This window comes from Dipodomys merriami, unplaced genomic scaffold, assembly GCF_024711535.1.
Source record: "Dipodomys merriami isolate MVZ:Mamm:240054 unplaced genomic scaffold, mDipMer1.0.p SCAF_22, whole genome shotgun sequence".
Taxonomy (NCBI): Eukaryota; Metazoa; Chordata; class Mammalia; order Rodentia; family Heteromyidae; genus Dipodomys; species Dipodomys merriami.
In genome coordinates this window covers 11,548,134-11,569,052 of record NW_027203604.1, presented here as the reverse complement: position 1 = coordinate 11,569,052, position 20,919 = coordinate 11,548,134, and positions in this window count along the sequence as shown.

Genomic DNA, 20,919 nt, shown 5'->3' with positions numbered 1-20,919 from the left:
CTTCAAAGGGAGGTAAGTTCACCCCTGTTCTAATGGGGAGTTGGATGGTCACAGTGAAGAAGAATATGGAGGATGGGTATGCTTTCATTTATTACAGTTGTCATAACAAAATACAAGAGATGTATGGGTTCGCACCAGAAATTTATTTCTTGTGGTTTATTTCCCCAAGGGCAATGTTTTGGTAAGGTGAGTGCTTTCTTTCTTTCTTTCTGGTTCACTGATGGCTGCTGGACAGCAGTGAGAAGAGAAACACAGAGAGAAGGATAAGGTGAGAGGAAGAGAAAGTAAAAGAGAAAGATGAAAGGAGAAGGGGTAGAGAGGAAGAGAAGAAGAAAGATCTCCTTTTCAAAATACAAGGACACAAATTTTATCAGGTCAGAGCCTACACTTCTGATCTCATTTTGTCTTAATTACTTCCTCAAAGGATCCAACTCCTACAGTGGCACATGCAGAGCATCATTCAATATCTGAATGGGAGAGCTACAATTGTTTCATTCATAGAACAGGATATTGTTGAGTCTGCCTTTGAAAAATCCAACCTGTCTCAATGAGCGAAGTAAGAAGAAGGGAGAAAAGGCCAAGTCTTGTAGACTATCTGATAGCACTGACTATCTTTCTTTGAGCCTGTTTGAAGGTTCATTTTTGCATGGCTTTGGCCAAAGGAGGGCTCTCCTATATTGAGAAAGGTCACCCTCTTACACCCAGCTGAAGCTCTGTGAAGGACACAGCTGTGGAAAAGGACACCTACTTAGTCAGCCAGAGTCATTGAATGAACCCTGGGTCATCAGTGACTGGACAGATGTCATAGCAAGGTCACCCTCACGTCTTGGACTGTCTTTTTCTTTTTTAACTTTCTGAGGAGATTCCTTTTTAACCTTAAAAACTTGTAGATAGTTTGAGGTCATTTAAACATGTTCATATGACTGGCCATTTAGTATGTTAACGTTAGTTATCTTCTTTTTTTTAATTAAATTTTTATTGTGAAAATACTGTACAAAGGGGTTACAGTTACATGAGCAAGGTAATGAGTACATTTCTTATCCCGCATTGTTGTCTCCTCCTTTGTTTTTCCCCTACCATCCCTTCCCTCCCACCTTCTCAGTCACCCCCCCCAAGTCCACCCCCCATCCCTTCCTGCCTAAATTGTAAAGTTCGTTTTTCGAAATAGTGTCTTGTACGTCTCATTGTTGCAATGGGCCAACCTGTATCCCTGTTTAAATAGTCTGTTTTTCCCTTCCCCTCCCCAAGTTATACCAACATCAAATACAGTGAAAACGGGGGTTATACCATGGGGGAGGGACATACAAAGCAACAAAAAAATCACATGGTACCTTATAAATATGTTAGAAACAATAGCAAGGAAGAAAAAAACACTCTGTTCCTATCTTGGGGTTCATTTCACTTAACATCATCTTATCTGACCTTTTCTGCTTGCCCCAGACATAGATACCAGACCTATGTTCCTTTCTTTTTTTTTTTTAAATTGTGAAAATACTGTACAGAGGGGTTACAATTACATGGGCAAGATAATGAGTACATTTCTTATCAAGCATTGTAGCCTCCTCCTTTGTTTCCCCTTCCCATCCCTTCCCATCCTCCCCGCCCCCATCCCCCAACCCAATCCTCCTCCCCTCCCCCCCCCCCCCAACCAAAGTTGTAAAATTGTTTTTTGACATAACGACTTGTATATCTCATTGTTGCGACGGGTCCACCTGTATCCCTATTTAAATGCTTTGTTTTTTCCCTTCCCCTCCACAAATTATACCCACATCAAATACAATGAAAGCAGGGGTTATACCCTGGGGGAGGGACATACAAAGCAACAAAGAAATAATCTTACAAATGTGTTAGAAACAATCGCATGAAAGAAAAAAAAAGCATTTGAATACATTATCTTAGGGTTCATTTCCCTAACATCAACTTATCTGACCTTTTCTGCTTGACTCAGACATATACTAGTTCTTGCAAATAAGGGAAACCATGGGACCTATGTTTCTTTGGGCCTGGCTTACTTCACTTAATATAATTTTTTCTAAGCCTTTCCATTTCCTAATAAATGGGTGATGCCATTTGAAATGATAAAAGGGGAAAAAATGTAGTTACTCAAGGAAAGTTCCTTGGAGAAAAATAACAGCATGCTTTTGAAGGGGAGAAAGGCTCACATCTATAATAGTAGCTACTCATAAAGCTGAAATCTAAGGATCAAGGTCAAGGCTAGCCTAAGCAGAAAAGCCTATAATCCTCTTATCTTCAATTAACCAGCAAAAAGCACAAAGTTGAGGTGTAGCTTAAGTGGTAGAGTGCCAGCCTTAGTGAAAAAGTCAAGCAAAAGCACTTGACCCTGAGTCAAGCCACATTAACGAGTACATACAAAAAGAAAAGAAAAATTGAAAGGGAAAAAGAAAAGAAAGAAATATCATCACTAGTGTGAATCATTCTGCAATCATTTGACTAAATTTTCTAATCTCAAAACTAAAAGGTGCTCAAGTAATCAATCACCAAATAGTGCTTATAGATTCTCCATTTCCTCATTTTTGAGTTCTGCCCATGTGTGCTATCTTCCTCCAAATTCTCTGCTTCTCCCTGTTTCTTCTTTTGCAAAGACTAATGTTTATTCTAGGTAACACGTCAAGGGAAAATGCTGGTTTCCTTTATGATATTTCAAACAGTTTGAGTCTCTGTGCCTTTATTTTAGTTATCAGATACCCTTTGTCTCTGATAAACTAGAGCTAGAGATTGGGTTGGAAAAAAAGATCATTTTTTTGTGGGTATATACCAGTACTAAGGCTTGAACTCAAGGCCTGGGTGCTATCTGTTTGCTTCTTTGTTCAAGGCTAGTGCTCTACCACTCCAATCATGCCTCTACTTCTGACTTCTGGTGACTGATGAGTCTTTTGGACTTTCCTTCTGGGGCTGGCTATCTGACTGACACCCTCAGATCTCAGCCTCCTGTGTAGCTAAGCTTACAGGTGTGAGCGACCAGCATGTGGCAAGAGCATATTTTTATTATGCCTATATTTTTGGTTAAAAGACATTTCTAATTTCTACCATCTCAAATCATCTCTCATCCATCCCTGGAAAAATTAATGTTAACTTTCTCATTGAGACCCCTAATTACTTTTCTCTAAGCTATCCATCTTCAACCATGCCAAGAACTAAAGAGAAAGCTCCGAGAAAGCTCCGTAGTCCAGAAAGTAATCTCTGAAAAATTGAAGCCTCTGCTGATCCCATGGAACTGGCCTGCTAGAGCTGATGGCTGGTCACTGTCGGCTGAAGGGCAGTGACCGCATCTGCATCAGTGTTGTGCTGGCACCCACTATTCAAGGGAAGAAATTCCACCCTTTATCTTGAGCTCTTTGCCTCCTTTGAGCCTTAGGTTGTCCTGCTCTTTCTTATACCCTGCTGCTTGAGACTCAAAAGAGGAGAAGCCACACCTTCTTTCAGTAAATGAATAGGACTGAGTCAGGGAAATTTCAGAGGAGCAATTTTGTGTCCTGTCCACTCTGTGCATCCACACACCTATACTTTCCTGACTTATCACTCATTGTGCATTGTGGGTGAGTCCTACTGCTTTCTGATCCTTTAGAGTTTTAGAGATATAAGAACAATCTCATCCTTATAATTGGTTCGTACACTGTAATAATCAAACTCCAAATATATATTTCTATACTTTTTTTTAAATTTAATTTTCAGAGAGCTGAGGATCAAATTAAGGGCCAGCAAGTGTTCTTCCACTGAGCTAAATCCCCACATGCAGAGTTTTATTTTTTAAATGTCTTTGTTGCCACACTTTGGACTTGTTTCAGGACCAGAAAGTTTCAAGAGCACTGGGAAAAGTATGGGTGTGCCTTTTCCCCCTCTGTCTTCTCTCCTAGCCTGCCTCATGTTAGTGGGAGAAAAGCTTGCCTGGAAAGTTGCCATCTGTGTAGTTCATGAGGTCAGTATCAGCCACAGTCTCTGACCACATGCTTTTCCAGATCAGTCTGGGAAAACCAGACTCCAGAAAACAAGCCAACCATCCAGCTTCAGAAAAGACATGCCAGCCTCTCCCCCAGGGCCTCCAGAGTCCCTGTCTCTTTGCTCTATGGAGAGTGGCTGTGAACACCCTGCTCTCCCTCAGGGAGGATGCGTGGCAACCCAGCATCTGCTCTGTGGAGAGTTCCTGTATCCCCTGCCAGCCCTTGTCATTCATTCTTTAAGACTATAGTGGTGGGGGATGGGCTGACACTGGTTCTTGTGGTTTTGTAAACTCTTTTCTAGCCCTACTCCTACTCCCTGCTGGAAAATTTAGCTTGTATTTCAATGTTGTAAACTAATATAACACCACTAGACACAAGTGACTATTTGGCCTTGAAATGTGGCCCAATTGAGATGTGCTATGAGCATGCCAATTTTGATAAAAAAAGAAGTTAGTTGTATATATGACTCCAATTTAGTATTTATTATTATTATTTATATTGGTCATATACAGAAATGATATTGTTGTAGTCATACTGGATTAAATAAAATACTGAGTTCCTAATGTGAGATGGTAATAACGTATGTAATGGAAGTCTTAGTTCACATTTTGATTTTGATCTTGTGCAGGTCTGATAGTCTCATGATTCTAGACAGTGGCAGCAAGCCATAGCTCCCGTCAGCCATTTTAGTCACAGGGGAAGCACCAGACATGACCCAGAAAGCTTTGGGTTGCTAAGTGAGGAACTTCTGCAGGTCATAGCTGTAAAACGTATTTTCTTCCCTTTTAAAAAAATTTTGTGCTGGTGCTGAGATTTGAACTTGAGGCCTGGGTGCCAAGCAGTGTCCCTTACCTTTTTTGCTTAAAGCTGGTGGTATTCTCTCACTTGAGCACAGCATCACTTATTTTTTTTGCTGGTTAGAGAAAAGATTCTCACAGACGCTTTTGCTCAGGCTGGCTTTGGACAGTGATCCTCGGATCCCAGCCTCCTGTGTAGCCACTGGCATCAAGCTCACATTTTCAATTTATAATTGTTTCAGTTTACAGTGCATTTATCTAGACATAACCCCATTGGAATCAGGACTCTGCGTAGTAGTGAGTTTCATGTGTTTCACACTGGTTGTTCTAGGTGGCCACCAGGAAATCCTAACCCCCTTATGTGGTTAGCTCATCCTTCTCTTCATAGTGTAGTTCTAGACCAGGCTCAGTCAGAGCTGTATGCACAGGGGACTTTTTTCACACAAAGACCATGAGAATCAGAGGGCCCATAGCCCATCTGCTAAGGTGATTCATCAGCAGTTTCCAACTTCTTCCTCAGTTGGAGGCCAGATGGCCAAGGACCAAGTAAATGTCTGTAAATGCTCACCAAAGTCAGGGGCTGCAGACTAGGCAGAGACTGGGAAATGCCCAGGATCCTATCAGGGGGAATGGGTTGGAAAAGGCCCCTTGGGACATTTACAAGCCATCCATCCCTGTTTCCCTCCCCGTGGCTTATGATGATCCAGGAGTACCAGTCTGCCTCTCTACCTTCCTGACAGACAAAAATCTCTGCTTTCCTAAATGAACATCTATCTCATGTACAAAAGACATTCCTGCCATCCCAGCACCTCCGGATAGCCCAGCCCATTATATCATCAAGTCTAAATCTAAAAAGGTCATCTGAAATCTTATCTCCCAATCCTATAAGTCATGTAAAGGTAAAAATGTGCATCTGATCCATCCTGGGACACATTTTTTTCTCCATCTATGGACTGGTGGACTGGAAAACAAGTTATTTGTGTTCAAAAATCAATGGTGGATTAGGCACAAAATATCAGATATAAATATTCCTATTCAAAACTGAGAGAAAGGGCAAAATAGGAAGGCTCTTATTAGTTTCAAGGAACATCAAAATCTAAGAGGGAAATTTTTACTAGGTGTCAAGGCCTGAAAGTAATCCTGGGTTACTAGATTCTCTGCATAGCTCACTTATTCCCTAGGCCCAGGGCTCTACCCTATGGTTATTCTTCCTGAAGAGTAAGTATGTTTGCTTCTGAAGGCCTACATCAGCTCATTTCTCACCCCTAAGCACAATAGGTCTTCTCACTTTATTTACTTGAGATCAGTAGTGCTTCTGCTGATAGAAAACCTTTTCTCTCTCTTCCTTACTTTTCTTTCTCTTCCCTTCTTTCTTTCTTTCTTTCATTTGTTCCTTCCTTCATTCTCTTCTTTCTTCTCTTCTTCCTTTTATATATATGTGTGTGTGCCAGTACTGTGATTTGAACTCAATAGGTACTATCCCTTGGCTCTTTTGCTCACGTCTAGTGCTCTACCACTTGAGCCGTAGCTCTATTTCTGCTTTTTGGTGATTAATTGGAGATGAGTGTCATAGAATTTCCTTTTCAGGCTGGCTTTGGACCTCAATCCTCAGATTGAGGTCACCAGTGCCCACCCAAACCTCATTTTTTACTTGTCGATACACATATTTGGGTGTATATGGCTAGCACTTGTTCACAACACCGAATTTCTCAAGGCTAACATCTTTTGCAACTGGATAGAATATAAATTTACTGGTTAATTGGAAGTAAGAGTCTCAAAGATTTCACTGCTTGTGATCCTCAGATCTCAGCATCCTGAGCAGCTAATATGACAGGCATGAGCCACCAGTGCAAGATGTTTTCTGAGTCTCTTGTATTAATTCAAAACAGAATGAGTTTACATATTGATATTATGTAAAGAACCACCATCTGTGAATGGTAGTGTAACACAAGTACTAGTCTTTACCAACGTTTAACCTTATTAGATTTTGGATTTGCTTCCGACTGTGTGAATGTGAAATGGGATCTCATTTTGGAGCTCTTTTGCTCTTTTTCTTAAACGATAGTTAAAATTGTTGCTATTTACCAGTAACTTTAGTACTTGTTACTCAACTTCTCCTCAGCCCTCCTCCCCAGCCTCTGGCCACCAGCATTCCACTCTTTATGTCCATGGTACCAGCTCTCTTAGATTCCACATGAGAAAGCTCATATGCTATCTATCTTTCTATGCCTGGCTTATTTCACTTAATAGAATGTCTTGTGTTGTTGCCCATGACAGGATATCACTCTCATTAATGGCTAGACAGCATTCCATTGTGTGTATAGATCACCTCTTCCTTTATCGTTTCATCAAGCACATCCCAGAGTTTAATGGCATTGAGGAGCATGCTGGCATTTATTAACTCTCCCAGCTTCCTGTAATCATCAGAGTCACCTAGGGTAAAATCCAAATCTCTGCTCAATTTGCATAATGGAGTTTAAACTTTTTAAAATAGCTAATTTGTAATTAGGTATATACTCTGAATAATAATTGAGTGTGTACGAAAGATCATCGTCTAGTTTCCTGAGTTCTCAATTGTTTGAATGTGCAGTCATAAATTGCTTTGCCTAAATGGCAACCCCTATGCACAACTCTTTAAACATAATATTAAAATAAAATTTAAGAATATACTTACATAATCTGAAGATCTAACATAATAAAATTACCTCTTTAAATTTTTACCTTCTAAGTAGAGAACTGATGGCCATACCTGTTATCTTAGCTACTCAGGAGGCTGAGATCTGAGAATTATTCATTGAAGCCAGCCTGAACAGAAAAGTCTATGAGACTCTGACCTCCATTTAATAAGCACAAGGCTGAAAGTAGAGTAGTGGCTCAAGAACCAGCCTTAAGCAAAAAAGCCAAGTGAGAACATAAGGTTCAAGCCCCTGTACCAACACACACACACACACACACACACACACACACACACACACACACACACAAATTCTACCCCCAACACACACACTCTCCAACTAATTATTCCTTCAAAATAAGAATAAATAACAAAGTCAGTAATCACTGTCAGTTTCTCCAAGACCTTTCCATATATTTGAATGAACATAACAAGATGTATAACTCTTTTTAAATTTCTGTTATTTCTCCCCATTTTTTGATTTATCACATTTTCCCATCATGTCATTTTTCACTTAGTCACATGCTGAAGTCCTACTCGGGAGTTTCACACTCATTTTATGACTCCTTATTGTATGGTACCCATGTTGGTGGGTTTTCTAAATCGGTAGACGGGTCCTCTTGGGTGAATGATCAGATCCTTTACAGTTTTTGCTAGTGTAAGAAGTTTCCATAAGGCTGAATATTGTGGTACATACCTGAAGTGCCAGCAACTCAGAAAGCTGAGGGAGGAGGATCTCAAGGACAGACTGGACTCTATAGACTTTATCTAAAAAAAAAAAAACAAAGCAAAAACCGAAGGTAAACTAATAAAATCTGCTTCAGTGAATAATCATGTATAAAGAAGGGAAAACTAAAATACCAGATAGAAAAAGTTAGTGAGATTTTTTTTTTCTAAATACTGATGTTCACTAAGTAAAGTAACTTGACAATCAATTTATTGTCTCAGCAACAGTGAGAGAGAGGATGGTGATTATAAACATGGCTTTTTGTAAGTTCTGGAGAAATCTTGTCTAACTGGACAGCAGTCGAAGCAGAATATTTATTATATAATTTTATTATTTTTGATTTTTGAATTATGAGAATCTATGAACAGTTTAAACACAAAACTTTAAAATAAGAACAAAACAGATGATGTTCTCAGCCTTACCTTCTTAGTGAAATATGGCTTTGGGGAGTTTTTACAAGCCTAATGGTACAATTTTTTTTTTTTTTTGGTCCAGTTGTGGGGCCTGAACTCTGGGCCTGGGCACTGTCCCTCAGCTCTTCAGCTCAAGGCTAGCGCTCTACCACTTGAGCCACAGCACCACTTCCGGCTTTTTTCTTTTTGCTTATGTGGTGCTGAGGAATCGAACCCAGGGCCTCAGGCATGCAAAACTCTACCACTGAGCCACCTTCCCAGCCCCATAATGGTACAATTTTAATTTGCATTATTTTTTGTAAGACTAAAATATCTCCTGAATAATCTTAAATTCTTAATCTCATAAAGTAGAAATGTAAAACATTCCTTTTATGAGTTCATAATATTTCAATCTTGTTTAAAAAGTTTTCTCATTCCTAGAGTAATAAAGAAAACTTCAACCACTCTCTAAAAGTTTATAATTTCACCTTGCCTTTTTTCCCACTAGAACTAGGGTTTAAACTCAAGGTCTTGAACTTGCTTAGCTGTTGCTCTACCACTTGAGCCATGCTTCCAACCTGCTTTTTACTTGGTTATTTTGGAGTTGGAGTCTCATGTACTTTTCTCCCTGGCTTCCAATTGTGATCCTCCAGATCTCAGCATCCTGAGTAGCTTGCCTTACTTCCAAATTACTATTACATTGGAAACACTTGTTTCCAAATAAGCATTCTGCCTAAAAATGTGGTAATCAAGTGTCTTTCCCTGGATACACTCATCCAATTGCTGTAATCAACTACAATATAGTTCTTTAACCAACAGTAAATAGCTTTTTTTGCTTAATGAACAAATGTAATTTTACTTTAGGTCTCCCTCTCTCTCTCTTTCTTTCTTTTTTCTGGGGGGGGGGGGATCCGGTCATGGGGCCTGAACTCTGGGCCTGGGCACTGTCCCTCAGCTCTTTAGCTCAAGGCTAGCGCTCTACCACTTGAGTCACAGTGCCACTTCCAGCTTTTTTTTCTGCTTATGTGGTGCTGAGGAATCGAACCCAGGGCCTCAAGCATGGAAGGCAAGCGCTCTACCACTGAGCCACCTTCCCAGCCCCCCCTCTCTTTCTCTCTGTCTTTGTCTCTGTCTCTCTATCTCTTTCTCTCTATATGTTTTATAAAGCTATTCTATGGCTACAAGATATTGCATTCTAGCCAGATGCTGGTACTCACACCTGTAATCTTAGTTACTTAGGAGGCTGAGATCTGAGGGTCATGATTTGAAGCCAGCCAAGGCAAGGAAGTATGTGAGGTTCATCTCCAATTAACCACCAAAAAACAGAAGAGGAAATGTGACTCAAATGGTAGAGCACTCATCTTCAACAATACCCAGGCCTTGAGTTCAAACCCCAGTACCAACACACACACACACACACACACACACACACACACACACACACACACACACACACACACACACACACACACACACACACACACACACACACACACAGAGGAAACGGCATTTTAAATTTCCTAATTTGGGTAAGATTTCTCTGATGAGCATCAATCTGATCATCTCAATGTGTATTCTATACTGTCAGCCACAGTATCATCACATAATAAAGTCATGCTTTATCATCTTATTAGATGACAAAATATTCTGCTAGGACTTTCAGAGGCCACATTCCAGACTGGTATGACAATTAATGAAGACATTGTTAAGGTTGGGCTGTACATGTGGCTCTGGGAAAAACTCATCAGGAAGTCGATGCTGGGGTACAAATCAAGAAGAGGGCCCTTCTATTCTTGGCCATTATTGCTCAAGTTGCCATGGGCATCAGCAGGATGTCCTTGAGTCACATGACTGTCTACCAATAAAACTTTATTAATGAACACTGAAATGTTCATTCTCCATAATTTTTATGTCAGGGAATCTTGTTTTTATTTGCTTTTTAAAAGACCATAAGAGCCAGGCATGGTGACTCAAGCTTATAATCCTAGCTACGTGGGAGGCAGAGATTGAAGACCACTCTTTGAGAGTAGCCTGAGTAGAGTGGTGCACATCTGTCATGCTCAGTGGCACAGAGAAGTAGCCCAGGCCTGTCTGGGCTACTTTGCAAATAACCAATAAAGAAGGAGGCTAGAGGTGAAGATCAGCTGGTAGAATGCCTGCCTTTCAAACGAGAGGCCCTGAGTTCAAGATCCAGTATTGTCAAAAGTAAAATACTTACAGTAAGCCATGTAAAAATGTACTTAGGCCATCATATAGTTTTAGGTCATCTGAAATGTCAAAGGTTTGTCTCTTACAAAGGTTAATGTTTCTAATCATAGTATGGAACTGAAATTTTAGACATCCTTCTAATATGTGTTTATGGTTTTGCTGTTACCTACGGTTAAATGGATAAAAGGCAATGCTTTCTTGGTGTAATTACTCTGAGTAAATAATTGATAAAAGGGCATATGTCTTAAAGGATGTTTGGAAAGTCAGCATCCAGATTCTACTTTTAGAATGGCTCAATATTGATAAGGATGAGTGATTTCCAGGAAGTGGGGCTTAATGCCAATGTGAGAAACATGTTGAAAGAGACATACCTCCACATCGGGCAAGTCTCCTGTTTCACACAATTTCCTTTGCAAGCCTAAGTTACGAGACACTTCTCTTGTCTAGTTCCAAAGCCTACCAGGATGCACTGGGTACCAGTGCCTTCCAGATGCAAAGGCTGTCAGCAGCTGGCCCTGCACATCTGTATTTATTCTCTAGTGCATGCACTCAGCTTCTGTAAGGTCTTCCAGTCCCTGAAAGGGGCTGTCTGTATTCATGTGAGGATTTGGAAGCCATCTCCCTTGATTGGGCCCTGGTATCTACATTTCCAATGTGCTTAAGACTTCTTGCATGCATGGTTTACTAACTCCAAGCTTATTTTGCCCAAATTTTCCATCTTCTTAATCTTTTCATTTCATCTGTGTGGTTTTTTCTTTTTGAGTAATTAAGTACATGAATGGTATTGGTTTGATTCTCTCTGAGTGTACCTTTGTGGTCTGGCCAATGTTCTTTGGTTTTGTTCGTTCTGGTACTGTGATATAGGGCCAGGGTACTGTCTCTCTGCTTTTCCACTCAAGACTGGCACTCTACTGCTTGAACTACAACTCTACTTCTGGCTTTTTGGTGGTTAATTGGAGATGAGAGTCTCATGGACATTCCTGCCTGGGCTGACTTCAAACTGTGCTCCTCAGATCTTAGTCTTCCGAGTAGGCAAGATTACAGGCATAAGCCACTGGCTCCCAGCTCTGAGAATGCTAGTGAACTCCTTGTTATTGACAAGGATTCACATTTTGTTGCTGGTAAATCAGGTCAAGAGAGTTGTTTAGCATTTGAATGAGGGATTGGAGTTCTGGCTCCCTTGGTAGAGCATTAGCCAATGAGTGAATGCATCAAGTACCAAGTTTGAATCCTGTTCTTGGATAAAAGGAAGGAAGGAAGGAAGGAAGGAAGGAAGGAAGGAAGGAAGGAAGGAAGGAAGGAAGGAAGGAAGGAAAGAAGGAAGGAGAAACAGAGAGAAACAAAGAATAGTTTGAATGAATTCAGTCCAATATTATTCCTGCCTTGGTTATTTGCACACATCATGTTCCTACCACATTCCAAGCTGGGCTTCTGAGCTATGTATCCCTTTATTTCATGGAAGTTATCTCAGCCTCTGCATAGTTAAGACAGTAGCAGGACACAGCAAGGGGCCCTCCTCACCTCCTCATGTGAGCTTCAGGGCCCATGGTCTGGCTGTAAGAGTGGTCACCAGAAAGCCAGGCCTTTCACTGTCTGACCTGCACAGAGAAAGAATTAATTATGCACATTTCCTTAGTGTGGGAAGCCAGAATGAGAGAACTGTCTCTTGTTTTGGAAAAGGAGGGAAGATAGTGCTGATCATTCACTGAGATTTAGACCTACATTCAGAGGATTCAATGTTGCTTGTGGCGGAGTCATTCATTCCTAGGAGACTGTCATATAGTAATAACTGACCTACTTGATCAACACGCGTGCACACACACACACACACACACACACACACACACACACACTTCTGTGTTATGAAATCTATGGCTGTTAACATAATCTGGGAACATTTTATCAATGCTCAGTCAACTTTCCTCTTGGAGTTATTGAGAAATTGTAAACAGTGAGAACAATTGAATGAATCTCACTTTCATAGTGTGTGTGTGTGTGTGTGTGTGTGTGTGTGTGTGTGTGTGTGTGTGTGTGTGTGTGCCTGCACGCACATGAGTATGTGAACTAAGTCAGATGGGTTGGTGCTTTTTGGTTTCCATTGTAGGCAATAATTTCATACTTCTAACTTGACAAAGTCTCACCATTGGTTTCTGAAACCTAATATTCAAGAAGTCTTAGAATTTATCATTGTTCTAGTGCTTTAGTTAATGGATAAGGAAAAGTCAGAGACACTGTGTACAGGTTCCCTATGTTCCTGGATCTTTTCTACACATGCACATGTATACACACACCATGCGTGGGTTGAAAAATCACTTTGGAGGGCAGAGGAAAGATGTGTATGTCATACACTTCCCAAGCCCTAAAAGATATCTTACCCCATCCCCAACTCTGAATACCCATCACTCTGTTTACTACTGTCTTCTACAAGGATATTTCTGCATGAAAGATGTGAGCAGTTTGGCCCAGGCTTTGCTCAACAAGTCTTGAATCATTCCTCTCTGCTTTCATAGGTGGAAGGTCTGGCCTCACAGAGGTAGCTGATTGTTTACTACTTCATGTTATCTAAAAGCCTAAAAGGCCAGTTACTATTTATTGTTGTTATTGTTGCTGGTACTGAGTTCTGAACTCAAAGCCTCACCCTTGTTTGGCTTACTTGCTATGCTGGTACTTTAACCACTTGAACCACGTATTCAGCCTGGCTTTTTGCTCTTATTTTGGATTTGGAGTCTCCTAGACTTTTCTGCCCAGGCTGACTTCATACCATAATCCACCAGATCTCAATCTCTTGAATAGCTAGGATTATAAGGATGAGTGATTGGTGCCCAGATCTTTTATATTTTGGGGATGTTTTTTTGGGGGGGGGTTAGGGGGTAGTTCCTGGGATTTGAACTCTGGCTCTGAGGGCTGTCCTTGAGCTCTTCAGTTCAAGACAAGCACTCTACCACTTGAGCCACAGTGCCACTTTGGGTTTTCTGGTGGTTAATTGGAGATAAAAGTCTCACGGACTTTCCTGCTCGGGCTGGCTTTGAACTGTGCTCCCCAGATCTCAGCTACGGAAGTAGCTAGGATTACAGGTGTGAGCCACCAGTGCCCGGCTACCCAGTTCCTTTATAGTTTTATTTTTAATTAACATATCTCACATTTTATATTAACATTATTTATCCATATTAATGGGGTTCAATGTAATATTTCTGTGCATGCATGCATCTTACACTGACCAAACCCAACTTCCCTTTACCTACTTTGTTCCACACATACAACCTAGCCCCTAGTACTTCTGTATTACTTTCAGGAAGATTCATTTTCATTTTCATGTTTGAGAAGAAGTGTGTGTGTGTGTGTGTGTGTGTGTGTGTGTCTGTCTGTCTGTGTGTGCGTGTCTGTGTATGTGCGCATGCACACACATACACGTGCATGCTAGTACTGGGGCTTGAACTCAGGGCCTCTCACTCTTCCTTACCTGTTTTACCCAAAGCTGACACTCTACCACTTCCACTTTTATGCTGGTTTACTAGCGAAAAGAGTCTCATAGACTGTTCTATGGGGGCTGGCTTTGAATCTCAATCCTCAGATCTCAACCTCCTGAGTAGCTAGGACTAAAGATGTAAACTGCTAGCACCCAGTGCATATGTGGTTTTGTCCTACACTGTCTGACTTATTACAGTGAACACGTTTCCAGTTTCATTCATTTTTCTGTAAAGGACATAATTTCATTCTTCTTTATTGCTGAACGTTCTTCTTTATTTGCTGACTCCATACATCCCTCCCTGGCCTCTAACTCTTTTTCTACTGAAACCTAAAGTTCATGGCTATGTCCTGAAAATAGCTGAAGATGAACTGACATGGTACCCTCCTATGGCTGCTTGTGCACATAGTACATCTCCTTCCTTTGTCCTCCACTATTACCTTGTCTTTATTTTGGAGTGAACAATTGCCTTGTGGAAACTCAGGAGTTTAGGCCTGGGACCCACACCTCTGGTTTCTGTGGCAGCCAGATCTAAAAATCCCTGACTTTCCCTTTATGCATTCTGCTTCTTGGAGAGGATGCCAATCTCGGAAAGAGAAAGATGGAGGAATTTGTGGATGTATGCTCAGACTACCTCAGTAATCAGGAACAGTAGTTTGGCCAGTAGTTTTAGTATTTAACAGTGGCTTCACCTGTAGCAATTTTCACTGTAGAATCTTTATGATTATTTCCATTTCCCACCACCCTTCTGTATTGTTATTGGATTTGTCCTGTAAGGAATGTATATGCCCTGTCTTCCATTTTTTGTATATCTAGTCATTCATACCAATGTGGGTTCATGCCTATTAATTATAATCTTTGGAATATAATTTAATACTAGTATTTCTTCTTATTATTAAAATTGTTCCACCTTTGACAAGGTTTGGTAGCACTTTGAATTTTGCTCCTTTTGAAATATTCCCATCTCCAGTATTCTTGCTTCCTCGTTAAAATTAAATATACTTCCACTTTCTGGCACAACAAGGTTCTCTAAGCATATTGTGAATTTTCCCTTCCCTGGTTTAGAATCACTTTTCTCCAGGGACTTTATTTCCTTTTACTGAAATTGATATTGAAAACCAGGTTCTAGCTGAGCATTGATTTGTTGCTTACACCTGTGATCCTGGCTAGTCAGAAGACTGAGATCCAAAGACTCATAGCTCAAAACTATCTCCAGGCAGAAAAGTCTTAAAACTTTTATGTCCAAAAGAATCCAGCAAAAAGCCAGGTTGCAGGCATGCCTTGAGCCTAACAAGCCCAAGACCTTAAGTTCAAACCTAGTTCAAGTTCCAGTCAATTTCACAGTAGCCAAGCAATAGAATCAGCCAGTGTCCATTGACTGATGAGTGGACAGAGAAAAGCCAGTATATGGAATACAATGAAATACTATCCATCCACCTAAAGGAAGAAATTCTGTCCTTTGCAACTACATGGATGGAAGTGGAGATCAGGAAGAGTGAATAAATCCAGATCCAAAGAGACAAGTACTGCATGCTCTCACTGACATGTAGAATGGAAAAATGTTGGTTGAAATTGACATGGTGATGACTAGAGTAGATAGGGGTGGTGGAAGGGTAGAGAAAGTTGGTCAGTGGGTTTGAAGTTACAGTTACTGGGGAGCAAGAATTTCTGGCATACTGTTGAACAGTGGGATGATCATACATGACTAGAATGCACTGTGCACATTAAAAATCAAGCAGAGTCAAGAGCTGGTGGCTCACGCCAATCAGCCTTGGAGGTAGAGATCTGAAGATCACAATTTAAAGGCAGTGGAGGCAGACAATTCTGTGAAATTGTTATCTCCAATTAGCCAATAAAAAGCCAGAAGTGGAGTTATACATCCAGTGATAGAGTGCAGCTTTGATAACAATTCTAAGGGAGAGTGCCCAGGCACTGAGTTTAATCCTCTATACTGGCACTGGTATACACACATACACACATATATATATACACACACCCAAAGAAAATAAAAGAAATCTGTGTGTGTACCAGGGCTTTAACTCAGAGCCTTACATTGTTGCTTGGTTTTTTTTTTTTAAACTTAAGGATGGTGCTCTATAAATTGAGCCACAGCTCCCACTTCCAAGAAGAAAGGGTTTTGAAAGTTTTCCTATAAAAATAAATATTTGATAGTGTAATTCTTTAGAAAGGCAAAGTCAAAGTTCACCACAATAAATAGGTAATGGGTACATGAAAAGAGTGGGGTGGAATCAAGGGGAAAGGGGCAGACAAATGAAGAGGAGAAGAGAGGGCAGATGCAATCAAGAACCAAATGTATATACTAACAAAATAAGAAGAGTAAGGGAAGGAGTGTGTAGAGAAGGGCTGGGTGAGAGAATCTTAAAGGGGTGACATTGATCAAGGTGTATTGCATTCATAAACTCTTTGTTAAACGGCAACTCCTTTGTACAACTACCTAAAGATATATTAGAAAGACAAAAACCAATACATAAAAACAAAAATAAATATTTGAGAAAATATATATGATTAACCAGAAAACCAGATTTAAAAATTATACAATAAATGCAGTCATCCAAAGATTATAAGCATAATATTACACATATATAACTTTTTGTTTGTATGTACCAGTTTAAAAAAAATAGAATTAATCTATAAAAATAAGCCTGGCACCAGTGGCTCATACCTGTAATCCTAGCCCCTCAGGAGGCTGAACTCTGAGGATCACAAATTGAAGCCAGCCTGTGCAGGAAAGTCCATGAGACTCTTATTTCCAATAAAGCAACCAAAATGCTGTGGCTCAAGTGATAAAGGGCTAGCCTCAGGCCCCGAGTTCAAGTCTCAGGATCAGCACCAATAAATAAATGAAGAAGGAAATTGTCCCGATCCGCAGGACGTCAACGAGGGCAGTGAACCTAAGCTAGAAGGAATGAAGGGACAAGAGACACGAAGAATGACAGCAAGACAAGGGTTCTGATCAAGCTGCAAATTTTTATTTTTCACACAGGAGTATTTTTATGCTTGGAATAAGGAAGCTTTTTCATTGGCCATTAAGGAAGCTTCTTCATTGGCCATAGCAGTGCAGGATGTTTGCTTAGGGCAGGGGGAAAAGGTGATCGTTAGCAATTGCAGGATGTTTACTTAGGGCAGGATGAGGGTAGGATTCTGTAAACTCAGCCTCAAGATGTTCCAGTGAGATAGTCAAGCCTATTATGTTGAGAGACTCAACTTTTGGCTCCCGACAGGAAATATTATAATTTTTAATGAAGTTGTGCATCAATGGCTTACACCTATAATCCTAACTACTCAGGAGGCTGAGATCTGCGGATTGCAGTCTGAAGCCATCCCAGGCAAGAAAGTTTGTGAGTCTCTTATTTCCACTTAAACACCAAAAAGCTACAAGTGGAGCTGTTGTTCATGTGGTAGAGTGCAAGCCTCAAGTATAAGAGGTAGGAGACAGTGCTGAGACCCTGAGTTCAAGCCCTAGTACCAGTATGAGCATGCACATGCACACACGTGCACTTGCATGCACACACATACACACGTGTGCACACAAATTAGAATGAGAATCTATCGATCCAGATCATTAAAGTTCTTAATATAAACCTTAAGAGTTTAGTGAGTTTATCTCCCTCAGAAAACATCTTTCTGAGGGCATCTGTGCAATGACAATTGCAAAGCAATTTATTTTGTCAGATGATCACCAATTTATTTCTACTGATCACCAACTGGTAAAAAATAAAATAAAATAAAAACAGGGAAATAAGACAATTTCTCCATCTGCCTAGATATCTTGTCTACCCCAGAGCTGGGGTAGGAATGCACAGAGGGATGTTGAGCCTCATCCCTGAAAACCAGAACTTCTTGGCAGAATTCTCAGCCTTGTTCCAAGTCAGCAGCTTTCAGTCCCCACCCTAACACACAGCCAGCTAAAAGACTGTAGAGCTATCTGCCCTTGGCAGAGTCCAGGCATCAGGCAGCCTGCTAAGGTGGTCTTTAGGAAGAAAGCCTTTCCAAGGAAGCTGGAGATAGCATTTCTAGTTCTTAGGAAAGAGGCTGGGGAATTAAACCATGATCAGAAAGATAAGCAGGTTAGGAGTTTCTGCTCTACCTACCATTGCTCCTCCTGACTCTCTGAGCTCAGCTGTTCTCACAGGAGGGCTGCTGGCTGTACAAGTGACAGGGAGGGAGGCCCAGAGGGTGGTCCCAGGCACTGTGTCCACAGAGGACAGCTGCCTATCCTCATGAGAGGAGGGTGGGGATGTCTTAAATCTTCCTGACTCCTGTTCCCAGGAGTCAAAGTCATTGTTCAAAGGAATGATGGCCATTGTGTTGTGACAGCTGGGCATAAGTCCTTTCCCACCTCCCCCACAAACACACAGGTTCTCTTAGCAGTGGGGTTGGTTAGAGGCAATTATTACTTCTTTATTTCTTATTTTTTAGCCAGTCCTAGGGCTTGAATTCAGGGAGCTGTCCCTGAGCTCTTTTGCTCAAGGCTAGCACTCTACCCGTTGAGCCACAGCTCCACTTCCAACTTTTTAGTGGTTAGGGCTGGGAAGGTGGCTCAGTGGTAGAGTGCTTGCCTTGCATGCAAGAGGCCCTGGGTTCAATTCCTCAGCACCACATAAGCAGAAAAAGCCAGAAGTGGCACTGTGGCTCAAGTGGTAGAGTGCTAGCCTTGAACTGAAGAGCTGAGGGACAGCACCCAGGCCCAGAGCTCAGGCCCCATGACTGGCAAAAAACAACAACAACAACAACAACAACAACTTTTTAGTGGTTAGCTGGAGATAAAGTTCTCTTGGATTTTCCTGCCCAGGCTGCCTTTGAATTGAAATCCTCAGATCTCAGCCTCTTGAGTAGCTATGATTATAGGTGTGAGCCACTGGCTCCCAGCATGCAGGCGTACTGTTATTATTCCTAAGAGTGGTGGTGATCCAGAGTTGCAGCTCTGAGCTCTGTCCCTCATTTAACTCAGGTTATCAAGCAGCCTTCCATTCCTTTTTTTTTTTTTTTGTCTATTCAGCACTCCTATTTATTTTCTTTCCAAAAAATTAGGTATGGTCTGGCTGGGAGTTCCCATGATCTCCCTCCCCCCGCCCTCCCACCCCTCTCCTTTACTCCCTATGCCCTACCTCGTTCAGTCCTCTACCACCTCCTCCTGATTCTTTCAGAGGTCTTTTTTTTTCCCCTTCTTTTCGAACTTCCTGTATGATAGAAAACAATGGTAAGAAGGGCAAAGAGCCAGGATCTGGTGGTTCACGCTTGTAATACTAACTATTCAGGAAGCTGAGATCTGAGGATTGCGATTTGGAGCTAGCCTGAACAGCAAAGTCTGTGAGATCCTAATATCTAATTAACCAAGAAAAAAGTCAGAAGTGGAGCTGTGGCTCAAGTGATAGAGTGCTAGCCTACCAGGCACTGACTTCAAGCCCCACTATTAGCACACACAAATATATGCATATATACATATATACATATATATGTATACATACACACATATATACATATACATATACATATATATATATATATATATATATATATATATATATGCAGAGAGAATTCCCTGATTCCCTTTTGATTTCTCACAAGCTTCCTGTGACACCTGCTTGCCTTGGCCTCGAAGCCTCTGGTCCACTGATCCTTTGGGGGCTGGCTAGATACACCCAATGTACTAATGTCCCTATCATGTGCAGAGGAGCCTTCCTCCATTTCACCTCTGGCCCTGTGGATACTGGTCCCAGGAAATAAGGTGCTTCACTTGTTTCCCTGGGGGATGCATGAAGGAATGAGAAGAATACCTAGCAATCACCTAACATCATCATTACCAATGTTTTAAAGTAAGTTTTCTATTGTGAAAATGCTGTACAGAGTAGTTACAGTTACATGAGCAAGGTGATGAGTACATTTCTTACCCAGCATTGTTGCCTCCTTCTTTTTTTTTTTCTCTACCATCCCTTCTCTCCCTCCTCCACAACTACACGTCCCAGCCCCCTCCCACCTCCCCTCTCACCCCCCCACGCCCCCACCTAAATTGGAAAGTTCGTTTTCAACATAGTGTCTTCTACATCTCATTGTTGCAATGGGCTAACCTGTATCCCTATTTAACCATTTTTGTCCTTCCCCTTCCCAAATTATAACAACATCAAATACAGTGAAAACAGGGGTTAGACCATGGGGGAGGGACATACAAAGCAACAACAAAAATCACATGGTACTTTATAAATACCTTAGAAACAATAGCAAGAATGAAAAAAGCACTTGTGTCCCTATCTTGGGGTTCATTTCACTTAACTTCATCTTATGTATATAGCTTTTGACCTTTTCTACTTGTCCCAGACATATACTAGTTATTGCAATTAAGGGATGGGTATGTTTCTTTAGGCCTGGCTGACTTCACGTAACATAATTTTTTCCAAGTCTTTCCATTTCCTAACAAATGGGGTGATGTCATTCTTTCTGATGGAGGCATAGAATTCCATTGTGTGTGTGTATGTGTATATATATATATATATATATATATATATATATACACATACACACACACACATACACACACACACACACACACACACACACACATACACACACACCACATTTTCTTGATCCATTCATCTACTGAGGGGCATCTGGGTTGGTTCCATATCTTAGCTATAGTAAATAATGCTGCAATAAACATAGTCATGCTGGTAGCTTTAG